This window comes from Amphibalanus amphitrite, unplaced genomic scaffold (genome assembly GCF_019059575.1).
Source record: "Amphibalanus amphitrite isolate SeventyFive unplaced genomic scaffold, NRLGWU_Aamphi_draft 002103F_arrow, whole genome shotgun sequence".
NCBI classification, from domain to species: Eukaryota; Metazoa; Arthropoda; class Thecostraca; order Balanomorpha; family Balanidae; genus Amphibalanus; species Amphibalanus amphitrite.
In genome coordinates this window covers 53,934-59,933 of record NW_024883596.1, presented here as the reverse complement: position 1 = coordinate 59,933, position 6,000 = coordinate 53,934, and positions in this window count along the sequence as shown.

Below are 6,000 nucleotides of genomic sequence, written 5' to 3'. Positions count from 1 at the left end.
CGCTGCTAGCGGGGGGAGGCATACTACCCCAAAATTCTCCAAATAGAAAAAAAACTCATCGGATTTCGATTCCTTACGGACTGTTGTGCAGTTTAAAACACACTTTTCCTAAACATGTTTAGTTTTCGTTTTGTTCTCAATACCACAAATTTTCGTCGAATTCGGGCGGTCCGGGGGGTAAAATTTGCCACAAATACCCCTCCCCTGGATCCGCCAGTGAAATCGTGCATGCAATGGTTCAGAAACATCAAATAGTGTGTTGGTTCTACCCGTTCAGGTACTAAGGAAGTGTTCATTTTAAATAATAATGCTTGGATGCTGCATAGGTAACCCATGTCACGAAACAAAATCTGATTCCTGCGCCAGAGTTACCTGTACCTATATTCTTAAACTTCATCTTCCTTCTTTGTTTTGCAGCGAAGAGCGCATTCTGCTAAGCTCGGCGGATTTTCCCATGGTTGCAGAACGAGCCCAGCGTCGCAGACTGGACAATCATCCTCTTATGCTTGTAGGGTCTCGGTTATAACGGTGGTGCCGGGTGAGCCAAGGTTGCCTGCAGCGGGCCTGCCAGCCAGCAACGCCGCTATTTTTATCACAACACTGGCACCGTTTTCCGATCCATAGCGGCGAAGCCTCTGGAGTTTACTTCAACGCCAGAGAAAATGAAACTTGGCCAGACAAAGCCGGCAAAGCCTGTCATCTCGTAGGCTGCCAATGCTCATCACGAGGCAGGAGACGAAGCTGATCTAGGGAGAACAAAGACTGGAGACAAAGACTCCGCAGGCGACCCTCGGCTGTCAGGGCAGTTGTCCTTTCGTCGTCCCCACCGGCTGACCCTGACACCTCAGGACTCGGTCCTACCTCTGACACAGTTCCTATCTGTGCCACCGCCACTGCCTGACGACAGTCCTTGTCCCTTAACCTACGGTACCGCCTCTGACACAGTTCCTAATTCCTATCCCATACCATATCTGAGAACACTCCTGTCCCTTACAATTTACACTTTCAGTGCTGCCTCTGGCAGCGTTTCCGTCCCCGACACAGTCCCTGACACAGCTCTCGACAGGGTACGGGTGCCCGTACCTATCTGACCAGAGGGCAGGTTACTCCACCTGACACCGTACCTTCCCTCCCCGTACCTCCGTCCGGTAAAGGACACGCCCCGCCGTTCGGCTCGTGTCGAACGGTTCAACAGGCACGCCCGGTTCGGATCGGGTGGCCCCGTGCCGCCCGGGGCTCCGCCCGGGTCAGTGGGTGTCGTGCCAGCTATCGACCGCTGCCGGCCGACCGGCGCGGCGCGGCGGGCAGCGGCGCGGCGCGGCGGCGAGCGGCGCGGCGGCCGCGCGGGCAGGCCGGGCGGACCGACAAGTGCCCCAGGCGGTCGACCGAGACAGCACAGCTGATCAGGTGGCACGTCAGGTGCGCAGCTGGTCCAACAACTGGGCGAAAATCGGCCGATGGGATACCCGGGGAATAGCGGCAGGGTAATTACAATGGAGCGTCCAACAACGGGCTTCTTAGTTTCACGGCAGGCAATAAAGGACGGGTGAGATCTTGAGGATTATCAAGCCTCCCATTCGCCGGCTATCAAACGAAGAAAAAATCGCGCTTATCTGAGAGACCAGTCACAAAACGAGCAAAGATGAAAGACCAGTTCTTTCAGGATCCTGTTCGTTTCTGACGGTTGCGAGGACGGCGAGTGTGATGTTATCCGCCATCGCGCCACGTCAGGGCCCGGTAAGAGAGAACAGGTTCCGACACGTCGCGCGGACGGCCACGCCGAACCCTCAAGGGCTTCAGCTTCGGGAATCCCGAGCGTCCCACTCTCGGGTTCCATTTCAGTGTACCCCGCAGCCACCCACCATATGGAGTGCACGAGCTTGGTTTTAGAGACTTTTTAATAGAAAAATATAATTCGACTATAGATCATTTTCGCTGTAAATCAACATACTTCAGTATAACTCAAAATTAAAATTAACCTACATGCATTTAAATGGCATTAAATTAAATAATGCATTCCAAAAAGAGCAAACTAACACAGCCTTGCATGAAAGCAAATAAATACGGCAAAACTCAAACGTTTATCCACATTCCTGAATTCGGTCTTTTCCACCATTCCTACGGGTTGCACGAGCGCCAGAAAATGAAATGACCCCCGTCCAGCCAAGCACACACATCTAGCATTTCCGCCCTCCCCCGGTCGGATACTCACGACTTGGGCCGTCGTTAGTTCTCCGGCGCACATGTAGGATATAAGGTGCGCGCCTGTACGGGCTTGTCGAGCGATCGCGTGGATCACGGGTCCCCCACCAGCGAGCGGCGGCGACTGGCGGCCGGCGGCCCGGGGCGGCCGGCCGCGTGCCACATCACACCCCTGGCCGTGCGCCGCGCACGCCCCCGCTGCGCCGCTCAGCTGAGCCGAGCGGCAAATGACGTCATCCATTGAAAATTTGGGCGCATGCTAAAGGATATCGACTCAGAAAAGCAAAAAGTCAAACAAAAATGATTGATTATGAGAGAAAAACATAAATGAGTAGGCGGATTACACTAAAGAACATTACTTTAGCAGAAAATCCTATAAGCTGGTAAACTCATGTTTGGCAATCAGAACAGATGTCGCTACTCGCTCTCAGCCGGATTGTAGATGACGCTAGACGCTCTCCCTCTCTCGGACTCCGGAGACTGGTTGGTGAAGTCGTCTCCCTTAGGGTCGGAGCGGCAAGTCTACGAGAGAGTGCAATTCAATCAGAAAATGCTGTTGGGCTGAGCCCCCAGGCACTTACTGGTTCACAGGTAAGCAAATTAGTTTGATGTCTTTTCACCACTCCCCGAAAGCATGCGTGACAAAAAATTATATTTTACAATTTACTACCGTCCTCAGGCGGGAGACGTAATGACACCATTTTTGAAGCTCTAGCCTCATTTATCCCGCGCCCCGTAGGGATATCGGCGGACCCTACCATCCGTAGGAGGGGCATTTTGGCCCCCCTCTAAGATCTCGGAAATTTACCGGCCGATTTTCGAAATTCAATCGGCGTTCGATAGCCCCACCCGGAAACTACCTTGTGACCAAATTTCATTGACCTTGGTCAAACTGATGACATCACGGGTCAGGTCAAAGGTCGGGTTTTCGCCGTTTACAGGCATTTCAAGAAATGTGTTGTGAAATCGAGTAAATTGGTAATTTATTGAAAACCATCGATGGTACATTGTTCGTCAAACACATACTTTGCTATCTGAGGTCTCTGATATCAGATCAGGTCACAGCGAGGTCAGGTCACCGGGGGTCACAATATGAAAGTGTCGTTTGATGCATGTTTTATGATCCATTTTACATGATAAATGCGATTATGTGGGTTAGACAGCCTTTGGGGCCAGCCTAGGTCACGTTTTGGTGAAGGTCAAGTCAAGGTCAGGTCAAATTAGGCCAAATTTAAAAGTTGATATTTTTGCATAAAAAGGGTGTCCATTCGATGCAGCTCGTCACGGGGAGTCTAATGGTGGTCTTTGTTTTGCTCTAAGAGGTCTAGAATTGTCAAAAAATGAGTTTGAATATTTGACGTCATCATTTTTGAACAGTTATTTCGCTATAACTTGGCCAAAAAACGAGATATCGATCTGAAATTCGGTATGTAGATAGAAGACGGTAGGTACTATCACACATATTCCGTTTTTTTCGAAACTTAAAAAAGCTTTTTGATTTTTTGGCTAATATATCAAAAAAATGTTTTTTTGATTGTTGGGGGTCAAAACTCAAACACTTCAAAAATCCGAGATAGCTGTTTTGTAGCCCTATCAATTCTACACCTTTTATGTCTTCATCATTTTTCAGTATTTTCAAAGCTGTAGGCCTGACAGGTCTTCTCGCGAAGGTCTTCTTTCGGTCGAAAATGGCAGAACATTGACGTCATTTGTGGCCAACCTATGATAGCCTCTGGAAAAAAAAAATTTGGTCACAAATTGTAAAAGTGATGCCCGAAGGGGTCCTGAAAGTTTGATGGCGATATCTCCAGCCGTTTAGGAGATATCGACGGAAAAGGACAGGGGGGCCGTTTCGCCCCCCCCCCCCCCCTACGGGGCGCGGGTTATGTGCCAAGTAATTAGCAAACACGTAGTTTGACCCTAGTTGACCTCAGTTGGCTCATGACCTCTAGATGACCTCAGGTCATCTGAAGTTGAAAAATTGGTGGCGCATATCGTGGCACTCGGTGAGCTAAGCATATCTGGCAATTTTGACTCAAACTGATGAAGAACTCTAGTTTTCATCAACAAAATAGTGCATTTTTAATACCATTAAGCCAACGTACCGGTATTTGTAACCATGTGACCTGACCTGGGGTGACTGGAATTTAACCCGCGCCCTGATGGGGGGGCCATTTTGGCCCCCCCTGTGGTTTTTCTTAAATAACGAGAAAACGGCGGCGGGCGCCAAATTTTGGGTACCTTACCGGGCATCAATTTGACACCTTCACACAAAATTTCAAGTCACAGGTCACCTCAGGTCAGGAGTTATTGAGGTCAAACTGAGGTCATGTTCGAGCAAAAATGAGCAAAAAACATGACATCTTGAAACGCTTACCAATTCTACAGTTAACAAGCAATTTTAAAGTTTTTTATGTGGTTGTGTAGAGAAAAGACGGCGCTACAAAACTGCTATGTCGGATTTTCGAAATTTTGGGATTTTGACCCCCAAAAATAAAAAAAATGATTATTTTAGAAAAACTCAAAAAATTTCCCAAAAAAATCGAATTTCGAAAACCGGAATATATGTGATAGTCCCTGCGCTCTTCAATCTACATACCAAATTTTAGATCGATACCTCTTTTTTTGGCCAAGTTATAGCGAAAAAACTGTTAAAAATTGATAACGTCAAATTTTTGAACTCAATTTTTAGCAATCCTAGACCTCGTAGCGCAAAATGGAGACTACCATTGAACTCCCCGTGACGAGCTGCATCGAATCGATACCCATTTTATGCAAAAATATAAACTTTGAAATTTTACCTGATTTGACCTGACCTTGACCTGACCTTGACCAAAACGTGATCTAGGCTGGCCCTAAAGTCTGTCTGACCCACATAATCGCATTTGTCATGTAAAATGGACCATAAAACATGTATCACACGACACTTTCATATTGTGACCCCCCCCCCCCCCCCCAGTGACCTGACCTCTGTGACCTGACCTGGTATCAGTGACCTCAAATAGCAAAATATGTGCTTGAAGAACATTTCTCCATCGATGATTTTCAATGAAATGCATTTAACTCGATTTTACAACGCATTTCTTGAAATGCCTGTAAACGGTGAAAATTCGACCTTTGACCTGACCTGTGACGTCATCGGTTTGACCGAGGTCAATGAAATTGGGTCACAAGGTAGTTCCCCGCTGGGGCTATCCAACACCGTTTACCGCTTGTCGCTATGTTGCGTGGTTCTCGAGATCTGAGGGGGGGGGGGCAAAATGCCCCCCCCCCCCCATCAGACCGTGTTGCTCGGCAGACCCCATCTGGGCGCGGGTTAAAACTCCCAGGTCATGTGACACATAAATGCTGCAAGTCGTGTCTGAAATTTGGTAGCGCTACGTGCCATTACACTTGCGCCATCAACGAAAAACTCTGTCATTCTGTTGCCGCTAACCTAGTGTAATTTTCCCCTGACCTTGTACCGGTTTTTTAGACCTGGTGACCTGACCTGAAAAGTTTGAGACTTTAAATTTTCAGGATAGGTGCCAAAAGGCTGCCCCAGGGGGTATACCAAGATTGGCGGCGCTATCGCGCCGTTGTTTTTACGTTATATGCGAAAAACCTTAGGAGGTTGCATCCCCACTCGCCGGGTGAGGGTTATTACGAAGCTCCGGCGATCATAAGGGGCATGGAAGGGGCTAAACGACTGTTCCTATGTAACACCCTCTAGTTAGGAATGACAATAGGCACGTTGACTCGGATATATGTATTTACGAGTTAAATCGATCATTGATCATTGATGCACAGGTAGAATAA